Source organism: Balaenoptera musculus, chromosome 2 (assembly GCF_009873245.2).
Source record: "Balaenoptera musculus isolate JJ_BM4_2016_0621 chromosome 2, mBalMus1.pri.v3, whole genome shotgun sequence".
Taxonomy (NCBI): Eukaryota; Metazoa; Chordata; class Mammalia; order Artiodactyla; family Balaenopteridae; genus Balaenoptera; species Balaenoptera musculus.
Window position 1 is genome coordinate 141,594,015 of NC_045786.1, and position 25,348 is coordinate 141,619,362.

General features: G+C 48.9%; 1 protein-coding gene across 2 annotated transcripts in view; it reads right to left on the bottom strand.

Annotated features, from left to right (window-relative positions):
• Positions 1-21,562, bottom strand: part of TMEM229B (transmembrane protein 229B) — a 39,326-nt gene extending 17,764 nt beyond the window's left edge. For both annotated transcript variants that reach the window (XM_036841274.1, XM_036841271.1), the window contains exon 1: positions 21,416-21,562. The gene's annotated coding sequence lies outside the window, so the exon portion shown is untranslated. The remainder of the gene's footprint in view (positions 1-21,415) is intronic.
• Between the last annotated feature and the right edge of the window lie 3,786 nt (positions 21,563-25,348).

A 25,348-nucleotide genomic window follows, 5' to 3' on the forward strand; every position in this document is an offset into this window, starting at 1 on the left:
CCTAAGAGTGAAGCCAGGAAGTGGCAGGCAAACACTATCCCTTTTTCTCTCCTATTCTCCTCTTCCCAAAATCACTCCACCCAGGTGCCCATAAAGTAAAGAGAAGATGCCCCAGAGACCCATTGGGGAGCCCTCTGGTTTTTCAAATCCTCCCCAGTTCTTCCCTTTTGACCCAGAACAACTGCTTTTACTTGTCCTGTAGTAAGACCAGCCCTGAACACAAGTGGATTGGCAACTTCCCAAACCAAGCAGTGACCATGCTCAGCTACAAATGCAACTGGAATGCCAAAGCCCCCCAGGGGAAAGGCTGTGTCTGGTCAGCTCCCCATTGGGAGCAAGGAGACCCAGGCCCTGGGGCCTGGCTGGCATGGGGAAGAAAGGGTGTAGATAGGGGATGGACCCCCCACCTCCACTTGGCCATGTCCTTGCATTCCATGCCCCTCACTCTGGGCTTGGAATCTGGGTTACCCTGCCTGCTGGACATCTCACCACCCCGTCTTCTGTCTCACCTGCAGGCTACCCTGTCCCGACAACCTCCTCTTCTTCCTTCCTCCTCCCCATCCAGCCCACTGTACCTGACACACCCCTCCCAATGTCCCCCCTGGAACCAACCCTGACCACCCATCCCCTACACCTTAGAGGGTGGTCTCTGGCCCTGTGCTCCTTTCCTTTCCCTCTCATCCCACCCCCTGGCACTGGGTAGCTGCTGCTCACTGCCTGAAAGGCTGGACAGCTGCTGGGCTCTCTAATTAGCTGCCTGGCTGCCGTCCCAGAGCAAGGCATGTGTTACTGTAAAGAGCTGCCTCACCTCCCCTTCATCAATAATCCCCTATGCAGATCGCATCAGGCGGCAGCTGAGGGGCCCTGGAATCCTCATCATGTGAGACCAGCAAGGCTCCTTCTGTCAGCTGGACAGGAACAGGCAGTGGACTCACAGCCTCACCCACAAAGTGACCAGGAATTTATGCGTCTGGTTTCTCCCTGTGACTGCCCACATCCTTCGGATGTCCCACAGGTGAATCCACCACACCATGCCTTTGGAGCAATGGGGACCCTGCCCCTTCGTTGCTTCCCCGGTGGAGGCAGAAAGAAGCCCAGCTGGTCTTTCGGAGGACAAATCTGGAGCATCTCAACAGCACGACTCCCAATGCCCTACTTTTCACAGCTTGCTACAGCCAAGCCACCCCCAGAGATTTCTAAACAGCCAGGGGACCTGGTCCCAGAAGTCCTGTGGAGGCTGCTTTGTTTATACGAGGTGTTGTATTCCAGCAAATGTTGACTGAGTACCTGCTGAAGGCCAGGCACTGTACCCCATGTGAACAAGACAAGCTTCCTGCCCCCTTGGTGCTCACAGTTCTGTGGGGAGACAGACAATAAGTAAGCCAGCCAGCACGTAATGTCTGGTATCAGGCCACGAAGGAGGGCAAAGGCCTGGTAGGGGAGAGAAAGAAACTAGATGCTGGAGGGCGAGTCTTAAACTTCTCTAAGGATCTAGCATCAGGGCATAGATCAGAAAGACACAAAGAAGCTTTGCAAAGAGCTTTGGGAAAAGCATTCCAGGCAGGGGGAACAGTAAGTGAAACAAGCTAAACAAGTTTGAGAAATAGGCAGGCCAGAGAAGCTAAAGTTTGTGGAATTAGGGGTCAGACATTCCCTGCCCCTTATCGCAAGAGTCATCGGGTGATCCCTACGGGGCCAACTAGGTCAGGGCAAAGTGCCCAACTGCCAAATAAATGTAGCCAGTCAACTGAAGACTCTTCTTGCAGGCAGGGGCTGGAAACTGTGAATTCCTCATCAGCTGTTGCTTGGCAATTTTATTAACAAATGAAGGGAAGGTGAAATCCTTTGACTCATGGGCTGGAATTTCCATCTGTTTCTGATCAAAAGAATTTAAGTAACTTTACCAGGTCCTCTCTAGCCTGGGTGTTTCACCTTAACAAGAAGGTAAACATTCCTTTTTACTCCAGGTAGTTTGTTGGATTTTCTGTCACTTACAATCAAGAAAATTCTAAGTAGCACAGGTGATTTTTCCTCATCTGGAACACACCTAGCTGGCACGAGGGTCACGTATCTGAGCACCACCTACCCATCTCTGCTGCTGTGAAAACCAGTGGCTCTGCCCTTTGCAGACAGTAAGGGGCAGAATCTCAAATAAGAAAGTCGGATGCCTGGCATGGTGGGTGAATCTCAGCAGGATGGCTATAGCTCTGGGGGCTCCAAATCACCCTTCCGGTCACTGATTTTGTCAGTTCCCCTTGACTTACCTGGTCCTTGCCAGCAACTAGCACACCTTGACTTCTGCAAACAGGACATGTGAAAACTAGTAGCCTAGAGATGAGGCCCAAGCCAAGATCAAGAAGTGCACAAAGAGATATTTTTCTGAAAACTGCAGAACTGCACTACCCAGTTTGATAGCCACTAGCTACATGTGACTCTTTAAAATTTAACTTTAAAAATGAATAAAATTTAAAAAGTCAGTTCCTTAGTCTCACTAGCCACATTTAAAGTGCTCAATAGCTACACGTGGCAAGTGTCTACCATACTGGACAGTGCAGATGTAGAACATTTCCATCATCACAGAAAGTTCCACTGGACATTGCTCTAGAACTTACCAAGGGTGACGAGAAGGCTGCCAAACACGCAGACCTAAAGCTGAGCTGAGCTTCCTTGCTCTTGGAAATCCTCTTTTGTTTCTGAACAGACACCACTGCCCTCATTCTCTCCCTCAAGCCTAGTTAACCAAGGCTGCCATTGTGAGATGGGGGAGGATGAACCCTTGTTCCAAGAAAGTCACTGTCTACTGTCTGAAGAGTGACTTTTATCCAAGAGGCCAGGAGAGGGCTCTGGCCATTGGTAAAATGAGGCCAGCCCCTGAGTCTCTGGCTATAACTCAGTGTAGGGGGTGCTGCTTGGAGTATTTAAAAAACTCCAAACCATTCATTGAGTACCCTCTATGTGCCAGGCAGGTGTCACACAGATCATCTCATGAGTCCCCTCCATGAGCCCATGAAGCAGGCATTAACTCCGATTGACAGGAGGCAAGGGAAGCTCAGAGGTTAAATGACAGCTAGAAAATGGGGGGGCCAAGGGTTTCATCAGCACTTTCCCCCTGCTACACCATTCATGGGAGGTGCAGATATGCAGACAGGAATTAGGGAACTTAATTTACCTATGGCAATGGGCCACCTAGAGCTGCCCTTTTTTCTCATGGCAGACAATCTCATGTAAGCTGCCCCTTCCAGCCTACTCAAGCCCATCCAGGGGCTTGGGAGAGCTGCCTTCCAAGGGTCTGCCCATGAAGGCCCGGTTATTGAAAGACACCACATCAGAACAAAAGGAAGGCCACCAAAGGAAGTACAGAAGATAAACCCTAGAAGGGGGTAGGGGTCAGACATGTTGCATTTCTCCTGGCCAAAGAGGAGAAGGGCATGATCAAATTTTTTGTTTTAGAAAGCCATCTGGACCATGAGTTCCTTACCTTTGCATCCTCATGTCCTGGATAAAACTTGACATACAGTAGGGACTCAAAATCCAAGTGTTGAATGGAGAGAAAGGCACGGGGGCAGGTCCTCCAAGAGCGAGGGGCCTGGCCAAGAGGAGCTCGAAGGGCAGGTGGGCTGGGGGGAAGACCGAGAAATGAGTTGTTCTGGGGGAGCCGTGATGGGTGCTGTTTGCTCCATACATGACCCAATCTGACTGTCCCTTTCCTTTAAGTAATGGCCCAGAGGAAAGGCCAGCATACACTGGGCTGGGCACTGACTGCAGCAGGCCCTTCCACCGTGGGCCTTAAGCCCAGCGACCCTGGCCTCTCACTCAGCCTCTCGCCAGACAGCTCCATCTACTGTGAAAGTACCGAGCCTTGCAACACTCTCAAATATGGCTGCAAACAGCACTTAGGCAAGAGTAATTAAAGGGAATGTTATCTCAGTCAGGCTCTCATTAGGCACGTAATTAGACTGCTGAAAATAATTAACATTCCTTTTGACAAAGGAAGCAGAGGACCCATTACATTCATTAGGACGCCTCAAACCAGCCTGAGGAAGGCGAGAAGAGAACTCATCACCTCCCAGGCCTGCACAGGACAGAGTCAGCATCCGGGAACATAGACCAGGTGGCGAGTCCTGCCCTGGGCCAGGCTCCTGGGTGAGCGGACACAGATGGCAACGGATGCCTTCACGTATGTATTACAGATAACAATAATACACTCATACAGGCTCACAGAAAAAGAACTTGAAGGAAATGTATGACTACATCAAGATGGCAGGCCAGGGGCAAATGCCTAAATCCCCCAAGTCCCTAGAAAATGACAGAAAAGACATTTTCTAAGAAGAATAAATCCATTACAGCACCAGACAACGAGGGAATTATATGGGCTCCCTGAAGATGGAAGCAACTGAGAATAAACAGATACAGAAACCACAACCCCCCCAAATAAAACCATGGAATAATAATAATAATAATAATGACACTCATACAGCACATATATGTGCCAGGCACTGTTCTAAGCACATATTATCTCATTTAACCCTCACAAAAATCCTTTGAAATACAGACTATTATCTTCCCTGCTTTACAAATAAGACCCAGAGTTACACAGCTTTCCCAAGGTCATAGTGCTAGTAAGTGCCAGGGCTAGGATTTGAACCCCAGCAGCGTGGCTGAGGATTCTACACTCAGTCAGAGGAGTGGCTCTGCAGGGTCCAAGTTTGGAGAGATTAGGGGCCCAGGAGAGGCCCTGAGTGGTTGGTCATAGGATTTGGAGGAGCCAGGCAAGCGGGCTCCTGCCCCACCTCTCCACCCAGGCTCGTGCCGGGACATCAGGGTAGGGAGGCAAGGGGACGCGTAGACGGCTCCTGCATCCCCAGCAGGCACATCCCACCCCCCTGTCCACAACCAGGGGCAGCTGGCTCTAGAGCATGGAATCAGGGTTCACACAGAGGTGACTGAAAAACCTCAAACTACAAAGGGAGAAACACGACCAAGACTTACCAAACATTTGACAAAAACCAAAACCACCAAAGAAGCACCAAATTAGAGAACAGAAGTTCTAGCTGGAAAACAAAATTAATAAAGTCACCAGAATGAAATGTTTTTCAAAGTATGATTAATATCCTCTGAGGGATAAGAGGGGCTTCTGAATCTATGAACCCAAACAAAACTGTTGCCAGAAGAATGTTAAAGATCTCAGAAATGAAGGAAATACACCATGGTTAACCACTTATCTCTGGATGAAAGAATAGAACGACTTTATTAAAATTTTTCTTTATATAGAAAAACTATTTTTCTAAACTTCCTATATCAAACATGTGTTACTTTCAGAATCAGGAAAGTTATTTTTTAAAATGCCTGGCACGAGGTAGGTGCTCAGTAAGGGGGTAGATCCTGCCCCCTACACCAACCCTTGGCCCCATCCAGACTGGTACATAACTTGCTGTCCCCCAATTTCTCCATCCATGCTCCCGTCTCCAGGTCTCTGTGCACACTGTTCCCCTCCTGGAATGCCCTTATCTATCACTGTTTACCCAGATTTGCCTGTCCTTTAAGGCCCACTCAAAGATTATCCTTGTTAATGAAATGTCCCTGCATCGTACCTAACCCACTCTGATCCCTCCTCCCCCAAACTCCTAAGGGCACTTAATTCTCCAGGGTCATAGGACAGCTCTCACTGAGCTGTCCTATGGGGTCACAGTACTGACAACTTACATGTCCTTTACCTTTCAATGACCAAGTCTTGTCTCCCCAACTCAATGGTAGGCTTCTTAAAGACAGCGAGAGGGAACTAGCTTTCGTTCCATACCCCACTGTGCCCAAATAAAGCTGAGAAGCTTTCACAAGAACATTCTTATGTGTCAGTTGAGTGAATGACGAATTAGCTTCTGTTCCTGGTGGGAGTAGGAAGAGGAAAACTATTGTGGAAATGCGGTTTCTCAACAGGGCTGGGCATAGCACAGCAAGGTCCTCCCATGTGGGCGATGCCCTCGAAAATGGGTCACCTGGTCCCAGATAGCTTGACCTCCCATGCCTTGCCTGGGATCCAGAAATACCTGCAAACCCAGGGTGGATGATTGGTAAATCTCGGGGCAAAATGTGGATAAGGAGTAAGACATTTATATGGTCTTAGGTTGTCTCCCCACAGATTGCTTATTAGTAACGAGGAAAAATCAGTAAATGCTCAGTGAAGAAATCGGACACCTTGACGAAGTGATCCAACTTAACATCACACGTGAGGGGTGAATGGACATCCGGTGCCTCTGGATGTAATACAATGAAAAAGATACAACATCACTCATGTGTATGCTAGCCAGGAGGGTATAACTCAGTCTAAATGTGAGGCAACAGCAGAGAAATCCAAAAGGAAGAACATTCTATTTTTTTTAAAGGGGGAGGAGGAGGAGGCTATATTCTTAAAAATGTCAATGTCATGAAAGACAAAGAAAGGCTGAGGAGCTGTTCTGGATGAAAAGACTAAAGAGACATAACAACTAAATACAGTGCTGGATCCTGGACTGGAGAGGAAATAAATGCTGTAAAGGACGTTATTAAGTCAATCAACAAAACTGTAAGACAACCAGCAGATTAGGTAAAAGTATCATATCAAAGCTCAATTTACTGAAGGTTCTGTAAAACAGTATCCTTATTCTTAGGAATCAACACTGAAATATCCAGAGAGAAAGGGCCATGATGTAGGCAACTTACTCTAAAAAGGTTCAGGAAAGGACCTCCCTTGTGGCTCAGTGGTTGAGAATTCGTCAATGCAGGGGACATGGGTTTGAGCCCTGGTCTGGGAAGATCCCACATGCCATGGAGCAGCTAAGCCCGAGAGCCACAACTACTGAGCCTGAGTGCCACAACTACTGAGCCCGCACACCTAGAGCTGGTGCTCCACAACAAGAGACGCCACCACAATGAGAAGCCTGCGCACCGCAACGAAGAGTAGCCCCCGCTCACTGCAACTAGAGAAAGCCCATGCGCAGCAATGAGGACCCAACGCAGTCAAAAATAAATAAATTAAAAAAAAAAAAAGGTTCAGGAAAAAGGGAGAAAGAGGGAGAGAGAGAGAAAATAAATGATAAAGCAAATGAGGCAAAATGTTAAAAAATACTGAATCTGGATAAAGAGTATATGCGTGTTCTGTACTATTCTGGCAACTTTTCTGTAAGTTTGAAGTTACTTCCAAATAAAAAGTTTGGAGAGGGACTTCCCTGGCGGTCCAGTGGTTGGGACTTTGTCTTCCAATGCAGTGGGTGTGGTTTGATCCCTGGTCGGGGAGCTAAGATCTCACATGCCTCCTGGCCAAAAAAACAAAACATAAAACAGAAGCAATATTGTAACAAATTCAATAAGGACTTAAAACAAAAAGTTTGGAGAAAAAAAAACAACAAAGGGGTCCCTTCCATTAGACGGGGTGGGGTGGGGTGGGGTGGGGTGGAGCAGATGTGGAGGGTGAATCCAGGGAGGACCTTTGTCATCACATGTCTACACTGGCCCCCAAATTCCAGCCCTGTCAAAATGTCCCTCATGGACACATTTCCTCTCCAATGTGGCCCTCCCCTTTTCTTACTTCTCCACCGACTTAATCCTTCCTCTACCCAAGATCAGCAATCTTCCAGGAGGCCGCCCTATCAGTACCACAGGACAGAATTGGTTAACCTTTTGGATCTATTCTTATATGTAGTTAATATTTTCTGGAGATGTTCTGACACCTGTTTTGTCCACAAGCCCATACTAACGAGTCAGGTTATATTTGTTAAGCCACAGCCTTCTAGGTGTTTCATGGTATTTCATTTCCACCCCCCAAATTTGTGGTTAGTCCTATTCATTCTGCCTGACTTTAGGCCTTTAGACCACGTTCATCCCTTCTGAAATCTCATGCAGGCTTTCTAGGGTACATGCTGTTTCCCACACCCCACCACCATCACCACCACCTAACTCCGAAGTAAACCCCCCTCCCCTCCCCTCCCCACACACAAGCACAGCTTCCCTCCCCAGGTACTATGAGGAGGTGTAGCCACTTTAAATAATGCACCTCTTTAAATAAGAGGCAGCTGATGGAGTCTCTTTAAGCAGCCTCACTGCAGGAAAGGGAATCGAGCAAGCCATCTCACTGTACAACTTCATTTATTAATTCAGAAATCCTTATATGCATCTTTTATGTACAGACTACTCAACGCTAAGTGGGCTGGAGTATGAAAGCTGAAGCACATCAGTGGAAATTCTACTGTAGTGTCAAATACCAGAAGCCTAAAAATAATAATAACCTCCATTCTGACAGTGCCTTTTACTTAAATGAACTTACTTCAAGTTTATCTCATTATTCATGCATTCCTTCACACGTTCCTTAAACAATTACTCAGTATCTATGTCATGCCACCAGGTACACGCAAAGACCCAAGAGGCAAAGAGCCAAGCTCGGGCCACAGGTGGCTGACATTCTAAGTGATCCTGGATTGCCCAGCGAGCCCACTAGACACACACTGAGGGCACCAGCCACGATGGGACACCAGAGGAAATTATTCTAAAGAAGAGAAAATGAGTGAGAATCAGAAAGAAGCTACTGTGGCTTCAGCGCACAAATAAATTTTGTTGTTTCTAAGTACATGATTTTATATTATAATTTAGAATTCTATTAATTTATTTTTAATTACCTTGGGGACCCTAAGCCTGTCAGCGCTGAGAGCCTCTAAAGATCTTAATCCAGCCAAACAGTAAGTAGAGGTCGCAATCCTAAATGCCAACAAGGGTCAAGCAGCCAGCTCAGATTAGCGGAGACTCCAGAGCTATTAAGAAAGCAGGACTGACAGGAGAGATTTATTGTGGGGGGGGGGAAGGGAGCGGGGGGGGGGAGAGAGAGGGGGAGAGACAGAGAGACAGAGAGAGAATGGCATCCATACTTCTGACCTGGGCAATAGCGGGGTCATTCCCTGAGAGAAGAGGATGCCGGCAAAGACGTGCATCGGGGGTGACCCACAATGAACTGCATTTCAGATGCTCTAAGTGTGAGATGCCCACAGGACTCTAGGCTGGAGGCAGGTCTGGGACCCCCGCTGGTTGGAGCAGCAGAGAGGAGGACCCTCTGGGGAGAAGATGCAAGGGGTGACATCCGGGGCTGGCGGAGGAGGAGGTACTGTGAAGGGGCCTGTGGAAAGGCCAGGGAGGGAGGAGGACATCAGGAAGGGGCCTCGCCAGGAAAGTGGGGGCAGGAGAGTGTCAGGGGTCACAGTCAATGGCAGAGGCAAGCCAGACAGGGACCGAGGAGATTTAGCAGAAAGAGGTTCCTGGGCACCATTTAAGAAGGAGGTGTGACTGCAGAGGGAGGTGACTGAGACAGTGTGGACAGATGACTCTTTTGAGAAATTTGCTTGTGAAGGAAAGGAGAGAGAAAAGCTGCTGGAGATGTAGATATGGGGGCAGGGGGAGGCATCCCTTCTCCCTTTCTCCTTCCGTCTTTCCCAGATAAGAGAGACCTAAGGATGTTTAAAGGCCAAGAAAAAAAAAACACAGCGAGGGAGAGCTTGTGGCTGGGACATACATTGTGGGGCACATATGGATGCCCTGGGCTGTCCTGAGGTCATGGGGAGAGCACAGCAAGCCACAATCCCAAAGGCCAAGGACACGTATGTCATTATAATCCCTTTGAAGAGAGGAGACCCAGGTAGCCAGAGTTAAGGTCATATATGTACTAAGGTGCTGTGGCCCAGACCCAGAACACAGATCTCCCAGTTCCTGGTCCTGGTCCTTCTTCCAGACCAGTAGTTCTCAATGGGGCCACCCCCGGGATGGTGGGGGTAGGGGCCTTCTGTCAGCACCATGGTGGGTGGGGAGTGCCACAGGTACTTATTAGTGGGGACCTGGAATGCCAGACGCCCTGCAGTTCCCACAACAACCCACAAAAGAACCCCCCCCAACATGACTTTAGAACATTCCACTGGGCATTCGCGGAGGTGAAAAGCCCATTTATAATTATCAGCATCTAGAACCAAACTCCCTTTCTGAAATAAACACAGAGGATTTTTGCGTGGTTTTAACATATACTGAATTGTCCAGGAATGCCACCGGAGTGCAAGTCGAGGGGATACTGTGCTTTATGTTCGGAACTTTACCAAGAGTGGTCCACCAGCTGGGAAAACCACGTCAGCCTCAGCGTCACCTCTCCTGGTATTCGAGTCACCCACACAACACACCTGTATCTTGTGGGTATTTGTAGCTGTTACATTCTCAGTGATTCTATGTACAGGTTCAAGCATCTGACTCTTTCCTTCTGTTTTCTGTGTCGTCGTGCCCAAACAATTACATACTGGAATATGTGATACTGTATTATAATTAACTTTTCCTTTATTTCTCTTTCACAATACAGTTTAGGCATATTGATTTTTTTTTAATTTACATATACAGGTATGTCATATTATCTATGAATTTTATTCGGGGTAATTAGGAGGCATTACAAATAATTGTTCTAATAAAAAGGGGCACCATCCCAGATTGTGGAAGGGAAACTGCAGTGCTGAGGGAAATGGAGGGGTGAGTAGAATCAGGGTGGCTTCACATGATCAATCCCACAGAGTAAATTCAATGGTCTTTTACAGATATTGACATGAAGTTCCTGAATGATGGGTACACGACGTGGTCAACCCATGGGGCTTAAGACAACTATTCAATTGGGGACCTTTGGGAAATTTCATCTCCACGATTAATTTAAATTACACTATACCTCAGCATTTTCCAGCATGTAATGACAATAGGTAGAAGACCACACATCATCTGCAGGGCCCAGGGAAATGACAAATGGCTGAATGTCTGGAGGCAGTGATGTGTTTAGAAGAAGTCAAAGAACTAGGTGCCAGGCTTGGTCTGGGGAATATCTTCTTAATGCATGAGAAGATGAGTAAAACAGTATGTAATAGGTTAAAAAGGCAGGCCAGAAATACTTAGGGCTCCGAATCCGAGAGGGGCTGGTTATTTAATGGAAGGGGAAAGGTGGCCTAAATTCCCATAGGCATGCCCGTCACTGCCAAATAGGGATGAAGGGTTAAAAAAAAAGTGTCCTTCAATCAAGAAGGGATAGCTAACTGATTCATGTGTCCTCCCCATCTGAGGACACCTGGGGACTGGGAAAAAAGGAACGGCACAGCCTGCTGGCTTGGGAGGCCTGGAAATGGGAGGCCTGGAAACAGGGCTTTCTGAGCCTGGCTCTTCCACTAACCCTCACAACTCTATTACCTCTCCTCTTGGTTTCCTCATCAAAAAAAAAATGAAGAAAACAAAATAGAACACTTTAGATTCCACCACTGTACATTCTTCTGTTGTTTTCATGTTCTTCCAGGAACATTTGTATGTGTGTGTGTGTGTGTGTGTGTGTGTATTTTTTTTTTTTCTGTTTTTAATTTTAAAATGTCAGGTCGAAGCAGCTGTAGGGATTAACAAGCAGATTGACTCTCAAATGAGTTACTGCATCCCTTCCCAGAAGGAAGTAGAGGAACCTGGCTCACTTGGGCTCTGAAGAAACATCCAGATGTAGGATGTGCATCTAGGAACGAGTTTACAAGTCTCTCTGCAGAGCTGACTCAGCCAAGGGGCCAATAGGGCCCTTCCCACCATCCCCAATCCCAGGATTAAAGTGAAGTACATGCACCCAGCAGTCACTCCCACCCTGAGGACACACCAGTTCATCCCTGAGATGCCACAGCAGCAACAGGGAAGCCTTCTTGGTTTAGGAGTCAAGCAGGGCTGGGACTAGGGTGAGAGAAGAGTGACACTTGCCTCGGCACAAAACTTAAGGAGATGCCAAGAAAGACTTACTCATCAAGATAAATTATATCATAATGCAATATTTAAAAAAAAAACAAATTGGAAATCCAAGGCGTGGGCTATCATACTGGAACCAGGGCCAAGATTAGGGCAAGGCCAAGGAGGCGAGGTCATGTGAGGCTCTGTGATGTTAGCACAGTCCCGCATCCCAAGGACCTATCCACCCCTTACTGCCAATAGCGTCTCTGAAGAAATATCACACAGAACCACAATCTCTGGTCCCAAACCCTTGGCATTCAGAATTGTTTAGATTTTTTTTAAAAGGTAATGTAGAGCACATCCAGTAGATTACATAATCCCCACAGCAGGGTCTGGGGGCAGCACCCCCAAACACATTAACATTTCTGCAGCCAGATCTATGAATATTCACACTCTGCCGAGTAAAGAGACCGCCAGTGGCCTCACGTTCGTCCAGGTCAGGCTTTGCCATCACACGAGTTAAAGAAAAGCCTTTTGGTTTTAGAATGTTTTGAATTTTGAAACTGCAGATAAAAGAGTGTGGGCCTGAATAGCATTACATTACGTCTCTTAAAGGAAAAAGGCAGCAGATTGGACCCAAAACTTTTGTTATAAACTTGTACAGAAAAGAGAACTGCAATGGTCCTCAGCAGTGATCACCCAGAGGAAGGCAATTTCTAAAAGTCAGTCAAGCCCAGAGCAGACTTAAAGCACTTCCCACCAGCCAACCAACCAACTGACATTGTTAAATACTGTCTGTGTGTAAAAGCCTGTACAGAGTCCTGGGCTGTACTGAAACATACTAGACACGGGTCCAGCCCTCAAGAGCTGAAAAGTTAGAGGAGACTGGAAGGTGACCATAAATCATTGAATATTGGAAACTGAAAGGAGCTAATCCACACCCACACTTTAAAAATGATGAAACCGAAGTTCAGAGAGGGTGAAAGCCTTGCACAAGTTAGAAACAGGAAGTGAGTGGCACAGAGAGATCAGACTCAGGTGTGCTAACTGCTCTTCAGCGCTCTCTGCATAAAAGCACATACTAATTGACAATTTAGTGAGGAAATGAAAAGAGTTGTAAAAGATCCCAGCTGAAGTGGTTTTGGTCAAACACACCTTCGCAGCAAAGATGGGTTCCGACTTCTACAAGGACTGTAATTTGGGGAGGCAGCAAAGCAGGGGAGGGACCTCCTGGCAGGGAAATAATGAGGTATGGGGCGGGGCGGGCGGGTGCATGGCAGGTGAGCTGGGCATGTGGATTAGGCTCTGGTGAAGGGCACAGAACGAGCTGTTAGAAAAGCAGGTAAAGGCAATGCATAGAGAGCTTAAATGCCAGAGTGAAGAACTTACAATTATGTCCTAAGGCCGCATTTCCCAATCATCTGAGTTCTGCCTTCATGACTTATGGCCGCCCACTACCCTCGTAGGAAGAGGCAGAGTATGGCTATTTAAATGAGCCCACTCTGGGGTCAGATTCTTTCCATCTGAATCCGGGCTCTGATGCCAACTGTGTGACCTTGGACAAGCTGCTTAACCTCTCTTTGCCTCAGTTTACTCATTTGTAAAACAGAAATAATACAAGTACCTCCCTTGTAAGAGTTACATGAAAGAGTGTTTACTGTCCTGAAAACAGTACCTGGCATTCATTATAAGTATTCAATAAATGTTAGTTGTTGTTAAACTTTTAATTTAAGTTAAATTTGTAGTTATATAGGTACTGCAGCCTTATCCTAAGCTATAATATCCAAGAAATCCTGGGCTTCTTGTGACAGCTATGGTTTTGATGATACATAACAAGAGGTTCCATCAAAAGTCTTAACTAAGGCACTGAACACAACAGGTAGAACGCTCCCAAGCTGGTAAGAGGGCCTCCAGAAGAACCACGCAGGAAATCTGATATCTGACCTTGCAACTGAGAAGACAGGGTGGACCGGCATCTGACTGTACCTGAGACACACAAGGTGTGAGACACAAGCTGGCCATCTGCTGTGGGCGGAGCCAAGGGAGCCGGCTGAGCTGGGGGATGGGCCTGCATTCCCAGGTTCACTGTGCCAGAGGATGTGTGATTGTCTCCTTGGGCTAAAGTGAGCCACATGCAGGTGAGGGCTGGCAAGAGATCAGAGCAGGTCTTGTCCAAGAGGACCACTCGGACAGACAGAAGGACCTTAGCCGGAAGAGGCTGGAGGTGAATCGCGGATTTTAGGGGCTGAGGAGAGAACAGTGATCTAGAATAGAGGATAATTTGCTCTTTTCAAGACAACCAGAAGTAAATGGTCCCAGCAAATGTGGGGGAAGAGTCTCTGAGAAACCCATGAACGTGGCCACAAGAAGAGACTCAGCATTAAGTACCTGCCAAGCCCAGGAAGCTGGGAGCTGGCAGACAACAGTGCTGGCCAAGCAAGCCCTTTCCTGTCCCTCTCAGCCCAGTGACAAAGGACTGGATGTATTAAGTACTGAATTGAGACCGTTTGTGACTTAAAGTGACCACAGGACCTTCTACCGCCTAAGAATGACCCGGAAAGTTATGGGGCCTGATTGAGTTTTCCTCCCAGGGCAGGGAAACAACTAATCCCACTGAATCAACATAAAGGTCCAGCAGGAGACAAAATTAAGTCACGTTAATGAGTTAAGTCATCCCAATGAGTCATGTTTCTTTACACTCATTAGAAACATAGCTATTAAACTGAAATGTTTGTCCTTTACCAACTAAAATCATCTCTCAATATTCCCAGTGGTACGGTAACCACCATTAGAAATCACTGCTATAGGGCAATAAGGAACTCAGGAAAAAAGCAAGGCAGGTAGGTACAGAAAAGATTGGTTTGGTGGGTTCAATGGGAACTCATTTGCTCCCCAACCTTGAATATGATGAAATTAAAACAGAAGACGTACCAATGGAGAACAGAATCCTTGGACAAATGGCTTGTGCAAAGGGAAATCGAGGCGGCCCAATTTCACGAACAGAAAAGCTGTGACTCCCTGAGTTCCTAGGCTGAGCTCATAGTATGATCTTGCTCTTTTAAGTGGAGCTAGGGCAGCAGAGGGAGATACGTTCTCATTGACTCTGAGTCATTCGGAAAGCATCAGCCAAAGTCCTCCGGTCCTGGAGCCCTGGAGGATCCTGGACTGAACCAGGCCCTGGCGTCTGCCAAATGTATGTGCAGACTGTAAGACATACACCAATGCACGACTTCCCTGCTGCCTTCACTTGGGGAAAGCAGAAGGACGGGGGGGGGTGAAGTTTAAGTTTTAAGACAAGATGCAAGGGGTGCACCTCATCATTTAGGAGATGGCGTGTGTAAGGGTGAACAGACGCCACCTCTCGGCTGCCCCATTTAAACGAACGAGGAACGATCCAACCTAGTTCCCCTTCCCAAGAAGGGACTTGCTCCAACTGTGACTTAGTCCCCTAACTTCCAATTTGGCTTCTTTCTCCTTCAACCCCGCCTCTGCTCTCCCAGCTGTGACTTCCTACAACTCCAGACCAGCTGAGTTATCGTTTGAGAAAAAACCAAATTATCCAGATTCTACTAGATGACCCAAGCATGATTGCTGGAGGAGGTGTTAGAGAATATCTCTTCCAACGTTCTCATTTTACAGACAAGGAAACGAACTCATGCCACATGAGCTGAGACAAGAACCAAACAAAGTCCCCTGGCCCCAGCACGACGCTCCATTATACACTGTCATGATAACTCTCAAAGGAGGTCAGCTCCCCTCCCGCAGGCCACCACCTCAATCTTCATTCCTCTTCCACAAACACCTCAAAGTGGTAGGAAAGCTCCAGAGTTAACTTGCCTGGAACAAACAAGGATAAAAGAGATGAGGACCATCCCGATGAACTAGTCGGTCACCTTTGAATGGAGTAATCAGCGGCCACAAGTACTTTCTCAGAAGAACAGGATGGTCCAATGCTTACTGTACTTTGCAGAGTATACCTGGGACCCAGAGTCATAATCAGGGTCTCCACAGCTGGACCATAATGAAGGGCAGGGGAAGGCCCAGAAACTAGGTTGGAGGATGAGGCCTGGAGTCAAGAATCTGCTAAGACAAACTACTATGACTAGTGGAAGGAGGGTGACGGAAGGCAAAATGCTGCCCAGACAGCCTATCGAGCAAGAGAAAAATTTGGCATCCAAATGAAATGGGGTTTATGATACATCCCTATGCCAAGCAGAAGTCTGGTCCTCTTATAGTAAACCCCAGGCCATCTGGTCTGCTTCCCCAGTGCAGGGTACCAACCCCTCTCTTCCCAAACATTCGTCAGGATACTGTTTTTCAAAGGAGAATCTCAATTTTCATCTCCTTTTAACTAGCTGTGTTTAATCCACACCAGCTCTCCTTCCTCTACTTTAACTAACACCACCTCCACTTTACTTCCTCCCCAGCATTTGTTCCACCATGCAATCCAAGGCTATTGAACACGGTAGCATCAGACAGATCTCAGTTTAAATCCCAATTTGGACTCTTGCTAGCTGTGTAACATGGGCAGTGACTTTATCCTTTATCAAGTGCTTAGCCCAATGCCTGGCATATAGTAAGTATTCAATAAACAGTGGCTGTCGTCGTTATTATTGCTATGTTCACTGAAGCCAGCTGAAGCTCCCTGTGTGGAATTAAATCCCAGAGGGCTGAAATGGGCTGTCCAAGGTCACATAAGTGAGTCAGGGAGGGATCCCAGATTTCCTAATTCCGGAAGCCTTCGCCAACCATCAGCTCCTGCACAAACAACATCATTGCCCAACAACCTAGAAATCTGGGTATCTGATCATATCCAAGTACCACAGCTGATGATTTAATAGGTACTCGCCATGTGCTGGAAACTGGGCAGGCTATATGAAAGCTTTAAGGCATCTACAGATCAGCATAGGAAGGTCATCTCCTTGTTTGTGGCAGGCAAGAACACAATTACAAAACAAAAGTCTGGAGCCGCGGCTTACGTTGCCCACTGGTGACAATATTTCTCGTCCATATTTGTTTTCAGAAAGTAGATGAAAGTAAGACCGCTGCCCTGGCTGCCTTATTCCTGGCTTTAGAAAGGCTTTTTCGATCAGGAATGAAGGGGGGGTGGGAGTCCTAGGGACTGAAGACTAAATGGGGTCTGGCCAAGGACAGCTATGAAAAAGAAGATGGGGGCTGGCAGTGGTCCCCACCGTTGCTCCAAAGAACTCCAGAACTCCAGAAAAGAATCCTCTCTTTGTGGCCCTTCAGTCTCCTTCTTGGCTGGCATCCCTAGCTCGGGGCTGGTGTCAAGGCCTTAGGAAAACTCAGGGTAAGTGACCTTTCTGATGAAAACGGACCATTCCAGAAACTCACGTGACAGGAGTGCCTCTTAAAAACTGAAAGGAAACAACAAATGAATGAACCAGCTAGAAGGCCTTCGTCATTCAAGTCCAATTACAAAAGCAGTCAGAAATGGCTAATCCAGTGTGTCCTGAATGCAGGGCTTCTGACGTGGAAAGGAATGGCAGAAAGAGCCCTCTCCAATTACGCCCCCGATTTATTAGATCTCCCTATGGTAAGTTAGGATTTGACAATGCAAGTCTTACTTTGTTTTAACTGCTATGCTTCCAGAGGGAGCAGCAAAAAGGAGCAATCTGAGGACTCAAGTCCTGCCCATGTAGACTGTCTGCCCTAATTCCAAGGATGCTGTCCCTTCTATAATACGAGCCACACTGAGAGCCAAGAGCCCTGAAAGGATATCAAACTCCCTGTTGGGGAGCAAGCAGAATAAAGAACAATGGGAAGCTGGATGTGCAGAAACAGGAATTGGCAATGACTTTGGTTACTCCTCAAGTTGCCAGACTTGATGGTGACCGACCCCAAAGGCAGAAGCACCAACATCCGGGGAGGGTAGAAAGTTACCTTTCAGAACCATCCTCTAAGGGACCAGGGGGCCAATATCACTCACTCTGTGACCTTGACCCCACCAAATCTATACATAAAGGAACTGATGTAAAAATGAACATTGAGGACAGCCTTAGGGCGAAGGAGAGTGGGAGTTCACACCTGCAGGATGGATGTGAGCAAAGGGAAGGGAGCAGATTCTCTTTTTCATCTGGGAATGGGATAGAGAATGGGATAGATTCCTTATTCAGCCTCAGTTCTATCTATGGCTGTGAGTTGCAGCGGTGAAAACCCCTTCCTTTTCCTTGAATCACAGCAGCATGGCACATCCCACAGCTCAAAGTCTGAGGCAAATGTATATTTGAAATCAAACACATATAGGTACCTAAATTCTATCAGTGCATCTTTATCTCATGACGAGAAAGTGTAACCAGTGGATCTCCTCCGGTACTTAACGGTAAACATTCTTAAATCCCAGGAAAGGAAAACTTCCCCAACACAGACATTCACACACACCACAGCCAGTGTGCTAACTCTTAGTGTGACTCAGTTTCCCTCCATGGAAGCCATAGTCAAAAGTACCACCTCCCAGCCCTTCCTCAGAAATCAGCTTAGACTTTACTTTTCAAATACAAAGCCTCTGATTGCTGAGAGGTGGTGGTGGAGGAAGCAGAGGACCTGGTCAGTAAGGCTGAGTTTCTTCTTGCTCAGAGTATCAGCACCCCTTCCGACATTCCCTCCTTAGCCAGGTGTTGCCACAAAGGGAGCTGAGAGTTTGACAAGTCAGAAATTATCCACACCTTAAAAGGAATGTTCCTGGAACAAAAAATAAAAATAAAAAAATAACCCAAACCACCTTGTCTGTAAATTGGGGGTGGGGGAGGAGTGCGGAGGAAAGTAAAGAGATACAAATTTGAAAACAGTCAGGCTGTGCCAGGGTTAGATTTCCCTTCCCTCAAGGACAGCCAGATCTGATACGGCTGCTGATAAGGCCAAGCGGCTTCACTTTACTGCCCTTACCCAGGTCTCAATTTATAACATCAGCGTCCCCAACATCATCAGAGACCCTTCTGAGAGCTTGGAGGGTGACTGTCACTGACATCCAGGCTGGACACAATCTACCAGAAAAAAACCCTACTAGGAAGTAACTTGAAGGTATCCGGAGAGCAGAGGCAGACAGAAAAGCACTTGCTACCCGCAAGTGCCTTTCTGATTAAAAACTACACTTTTAAAACCAACACTGAGCCTTCCCTATCACAAATGCTGTAATGTAGCCCTTTCCTGCAAAATGACACCTTTCCCTTTAGAAACAGTATGTGAATCTGATACAAGTGAAATTAAACACAGTATAAGGCTCCCTAACTCATTTAACATCTTTCATTCAAGAATCCAAGGCACTTAAGTCACTTTATAAATGTAAAAATTCATGCCTCATCACTTTAAAAGGGGGAGTCGGAGGGAGTATCATTTTCCCATCTATGGTCAGTACATTTGAGTAACAGTCCATGGAAAAGCCCCTCTCTCACCACTGGAGGTGGGGAGGTCAGCCCTCTATATCATTATCCTCAGCTCGGAATAGCTTGGGGATTAACCCAAAGGAGAACTGAGCCATAATCAACCCTGCCCATTTAGAGGGGAAAGGGCTCTAGAAGCGGGGCTGGTGGTGCCCTCCGGTCTAGCACCTGCATCTGACTTCAGCCACAAGGTCCAGGGCCATATAGAGCTATAGCTCAGGGGACTTCATTTTTTCCTGCTATCCTTTACTGCACCCTCCCTCCTGTACCTTTAAGTGACCAAAGTCAACACTAAATCAGCTTGTAATTTCCCTCCAAGGACGAGATAAATAAGTTGGCCCACTCTCTACTGTCTCCCCAGTTACTCAACTCTGTCCCCAAATATAAAGCCTAGGGGAGAAAGGCCAAGCCTCATCTCAGTCCACCCCTCCATGCCTCTAGGGTGTCCTGGGAGGCCCACCCCTGGCCCAACCACTCACAGCATTAGTTCAGTCACAGGAGCAGACAGGAGAGTCACCCAGCAGTCCAGCCCCCCCCCCGCTCCCCCCCCCCACCCCCCACCAATCCAGTGCCTTCTGTCTCCACAGGCAAGCAGATGTAGCACTGCCTTGCAACCAGGGGGAAAACCCGACTCTCAAAGGGCTGTCTTTTCTAAGAGGAAGAAAGGCAATGGGCAGTCCTGCCACAGGATGGGAGCCGGGGGTCACATGCAAGCCAGATCAGAGCTGGAGGCACCTTGTTCCTGGAGACACAAGGTCGGGGACTGGGGACCTGGAAACTGGCCCATTTGTTTTCTAGAGAGAAAGACACTGTATCCCCCATCCCTGCCCCGGGAAGGCCATTCAGCCCTCCCCTTGACCCCTCTTCCTGGTTACAGCAAAGAGAAAAAACCCCTGATGACCCAAGTCTGAAGGCCAGAATAACAGCTCCTTTGCTACTGGGTGCTGAGAACGCAGGAGAATCGGTAAGCTGAGCCCCCAAGGTTATGCTGGCACAGCTCCCCAGGGGCCTGCTCTTGTCCTCCTGGGAGGGCTCGAAGTGGCATCAGAACAACCTGCCACCCTAAGCTCTGTACCTGAGGCAACCAAACAAACATACCCCCCAAGAAAACTGTGGAGAAAGAGGGAGACACAGTCCAGGGAAGGAAGGGAAGGGGATCAGTTTCTGACTGGGCATAGAAAGAGGGAAAGGAAGACACCTGGGAAAGAGGCCAATATCGCCTTCCCAGCCCCGCATCTCCCACAGAGGACCGGAGATCACGGTGGGCAGATGGAGAGCTGGCAGCCAGGGGGCTGGGAAGGGGAGGACGCCTAGGTGTGCAGTCCACCATCACCTAGTTTTTCTATGCACCCTGGAGAGAGGGTTCATCTTGGCACGGTTCCCTCCCCTTCAGAAAAGTCCTCAGCCTCAAACTCAGGAGGGTCCGTGATTCCCACTCCCAAGCCTCTCTAGCTCCCACCCAGCCTGACGCCCCCTCCGCTCCCCCGAGGCGGCCTCGGGGATGCTCTCCACCCGGAGGAAGAGGGGATGTCAACCTTCCGCTGCCGGAGATCCCCGGCTGACCCTTTCCCCTCGCATCTCCCCATGCCCCCTTTGTTTCAGGCGGTGAAAGTTGCCAGCGTGCACCCCTTCCCCAACACGCCCCCCTGTGCGCCCATCCCCCTCAGGGAATCCAAGCCCGGGCGCACCATCTAATTTGCGGCTCGCTCTCGAGCCGGGGCACCGCTTCGAAACCGAAAGCAAAGAGGAAGCGGGATCCGGCAGCGCCCCCAGCCCGGTCGCCCGGTCGCCGGGTCTTCCCCATCACCGCACCATCGCCCGCGCCCTCCCGCACTCGGCGCTGCCCGCCCCGCGCGGCCACCTCTCCCGGCGGCGGAAAGGCCTCTCTGCGGGCATCGGGGGCACCTACCGGTGCGGGGCCGGGGCCGGGGCCGCGAGCAGGGGCAGGGCAGGGCCGGCCGCCTGCCGAGAGCAGGTGCGGCCGGGAGCGCTGTCTCCCCTGCTCGCTCCCGCTCCTCCTCCCGCGCCGGTGCTCGGGGCGCTCTCCTGCGCCGCCTGCTCCCCGCCCCCAAGCCCGGCGCTCGGGCTCCCCCCGCGCCGAGTTGCCGGCCCTGCCTCCCCCACGCGGCCGGTCCTCCCGCGCCGCGCCTAGTCCCGCATTGTGTGTCGGCGGCCGCCGCGGCGGTGCGGGGATCGGGGGGCTGCGGCCGCCGCTGCCCGGGCGGAACGGAGCCCCCGGCGGCGGCGGCGGCGGCGGCGGCGGCGGCGGCGGCGGCGGCGGCGGCACTCACCCATAGTACGGATGCGGTGCAAACTGCACATGCTCGCGTCTGACAAGCGCTCTGCCTCCGGCCCCGCTTAACTCCTTGCTCGCCCGCTCCCCGGCTCCCGCGCCGGGTCCGCTGCCCGGCCGACCGCACCGCCTCGCGCCGCCGTGAGTCGGCCGCGCCCCGGGCGCCTGGAAGCGCGCCCTCGGTCCGGGCCGCGGCGCAGGTGGCTGCAGTGCAGAGCTCCTCGGCCCTCCCAGCGCCTGCCACCGCGCCTGCGTTTGAGGTGTCTGCAGGAGCCCCGAGGAGAGGACCAACCGGGACCTCTCAGCTCCCAGCTTGTAGGAGTTGTGTGGACTGCGTGTACAACGTCCACTGTGGATATGCTGTAGGTCCCAGCGACCTGAGGGCCACGGTCAACATGGTACTGCAGACCCACTATATGCCAGCATAATGCTCCGTGCCGTCCATTCATTGAAACGGGCCTGCAAGATGGGTTTTTTTATCCCCATTTTCAAGATGGAAAACCTGAGCCCTGTGGAAGTTAAGGAATCTACCTAAGGCAGAGCCTGAACGTCCAAGGCCCACAGTTTGGTTTATACCACAAAGATTAAACATAAGATGTTCTTTCTGAAGTCAATCTCGATTCTTCTGTTGGAAGGTGGAAAATAATGGATGTCATCTAGAAAGCCTGGAGATTTTGGTATGTGGAACTGTGGGAAATCAGTGATAGAGGACCCTGCCTCGAGACAGGCCCCTCAGGCGGGTCCTGGTTCCTGCAGAAAGGCTGCGCAGGGAGTAGGAAGGCAATGCAACCCCAATCCCTACGCCAAGCCTGGGTTTGGCACTGGGCTCTGCAGCCAAGAGGGAAGAACATTTTTACAATTTCTAATGCCCCCTGAAGGTATCTTTTTGTAAATAATCCGTCCAAGGGGGTGCTCTTTTCTAGTTCTCACCCAGACCCTACGTGTGCCAAGGCCTGCTCTGTGAGGTCCAATGGCTGCTTCCCTCCTAGCCCTCACCCCCTTTCCGTCACATGCCACAGTGACAAAGAGCTCTCGGAGGTCCAAGGCAGCGCAGAGTCTTCTAAGAAAAGGAACCTGAGGTCCATCCAGCTGGCCTTGCCCCACTCTGGATGAGAAGCCGAGATGCTGTCCTCCAGTCCGAACCTAATCTGATCCTAAGCCTTGGGTTTCTCAAACCCGCAGAGGAAGTGCACAGCCATGTGGTGCCAGTGGCAAGAGCTCTTGGCTTCTCTGAGTTAGTTTCCTCCTCTAAGACGGAGACAATATCGCCTATTTCGTAAGTCTATTGTGATGACCCAATAACAATGCATGTAGAGTCCTCAGTACGGTAGACCTTCAATAACAGGAAAGTGTTTTCTGCTGGGGGTAAAACAGGGATGGGGAGAAGGGATCAGAGCTACAGTGAAGCATGTGGGCTGTCCTAGAACACTGTCAGAGAGGCAGGAGACAGCCCCCTCCCAGAAACACCTTGGCAAGAAGAGGCTTCAGTAAGTCTGGCAGCAAAGCCCACCTGCTGAAGAGGGACCTCCCTGGCGCCCCCTTGCGTCGGAGGACCAGTTCTGCTCTGGTTCTCAATCTGTGGCTGGCAGCTGATCCTGCTCCCTTCTGGCTCGGGGAGGCAGCATTGCTCAGAGGAAAGCACAGCGGGCTGTTAAGGCAGAAGATCTGAATTTGGGATGACTTATCCATTAGGTACTTTGCAGTGCCTAGCACCCACAGTATTTTGGGGGCCAACAAAAATGTTTGAATTTCTTTTAAAATCAGAGGCAAAAAAATAAACTTTGAGGTCAAAGAAAATGTTTTCCTATATAATTTTAGTATAGAAGCCATAGTATATAGAAGCCAAGGTGCCAGTTACAGAATCTGAAGAAGGAAGAGTTGGGAACTAAGGCACAAGACTTGGCATCAGTCACTCTCTCCTGTATCCAGCTCTCCTATGGACTTAACTCCATCATCTGGGTCTTCCTCATTCCCAAATTAGGAATCATTTCTTCCTAATAAAAATTTATGTAATGCCTTACAGTGGACATATCTTCTCTCTTTGGGTAAGGCAGCTATTTTTAATCCCCATTCTATAAACGAGGAAATCAAGGCTCAGAGAGATTATATGGTTTGGTCAAGGTTATACTGCTAGTAAAGGCAGAATGCAGTTCCAACTTAGGTCTTCTGGCACCCCATCCAAGGTCCTTTCCATCTGCACCTAGAAGATTTCAAATAAGATCAGGTGTGTACAGGACAGAGCTGTCTGTTGCAGAAGCAGACCTAAAAATAGCATCTGTAGCAGCGAGTGAGTCCCCTGGCTTTTCACCCAAAGAATGCTGAGACGAGCATGCGGTGTTCTGGGAATGGGTTGGGGCGGGGTAGCCCTGGGTGAAGGTAGGCACCATGATAGTGGTTCCGGTGATTCAAGTATAGATTCAAGGTGGAGGGCCATGGGGCAAACCAAGCCCCACTGCACTAACACACGCCAAAGGATGCCAGCCCTTTGACTTCTTGTCTTATCAGAGCAACCTGGATCTGAGTTCAGACTGCACATCTTAGCCAGATGTCTTAAGGCAGTTTATTTAAGCTTTCTGAGCCTATTTCCTCATCTGCAAAATGGAAATGGCAATAAAACTAAACCCCATGGCTGCTGCAAGCATAAATGAGATGATACGTGTTAGGACCATAGCATAGTGCCAGGAACACATACATAGTTTGAATTCCCTGCCACCACAGGCAATTAATGGTCTTTCTCTTCACATTTCTCTTCTACCACTAGGCAGGGAAAAAGACAGTCTCTCAAGTGTCTTTGTGTTTCTAAAGTGCCTTGAATATGTTAGGTTCTTAACCATATTTTCTGAAAGACAAGAACTTTTCTGCCTTTCGACAAAGTAAACCATCCGTAAAGCGGTAGCTCTTGTCCACCATAAGTAGTTTTCTCAATGACTTTCAAGGGGAACCGGAAAAACACTTCTGTATGCTCATTAGAGAGGACTGGTTCTTTGGGGGTTGCCCTCTGACACAAGTCAGGAGAGATGTTGCTCCAGAGGGTGATTTCAGTGGAGGGACGGGGCCAGCAGCCAGAGCAGGAAGGACCTGGGAGGGAGCTGGAGCATGGAAGGTGGAGGCCGAGAGAGAACTATGTATAGTCTGTCCCAGATGCTGTGATAAGAAAGAGAGGAGTGAGGTAGGGGCCGAGGAAGCATTGAAGTCAAAGGCAATCTTGAGCTTGGAATTATTTGGACCAGCTTAACAGGAAAATAAGTTGGGTGAGAAAGAACTGGGGGAACCCCCAGGGAACCAGTCCTCCATAACAGGCATACAGAAATCTTTCTGTTCCCTTTGAAACAGAAGGGAAAGAAACTTTCCCATGAAAGTCATCATGAAAATTACGGTGGACAAGAGCTTCTGCTTTATAGATGGTGTGATTAGTGGAAGGGCAGAAAAGTTCTTGTCTTCCAGAAGATATGGGCATGGTCTTGGCAGTAAGAGAGGAGGTCAAGGTGATCTGCTTGAGTTTGAAAATGGGGGTGGGGGGCAGGAGGAATCTCTCTGTAAAAGCCTTTTCTTGAAATAGGAAGGAAAGAGGCATAAAGAGGCTAAGGAGTATGAACCTGCACCATTTAGGATTCTTTGGTTGCAAGCAACAGAAACTGACTTTAGCTATCTTAAGTCTAAAAGGAATTTATTGGCAGGCTATGATCAGGTGGCTCACAGATTTGGAGGGAATGCGGGCAGAACAGACGTGAAAAGGCTAGGACCAGGACAGCTTTGGAAGTCCAGGGAATGGGAAGTAACTGAGAGTCTCCTCAGGGCTTTGCAGCCGGAACAAAGGGGCTTCAATCTTTTTATCACTTCCGCTCAAGTATAAGAATCAAATTTGCCTAAGTTCAGTCATGCATCCACCTCTTGGCCAGGGAAGGGCCAGCAGGATACCTGGATGTAAGCT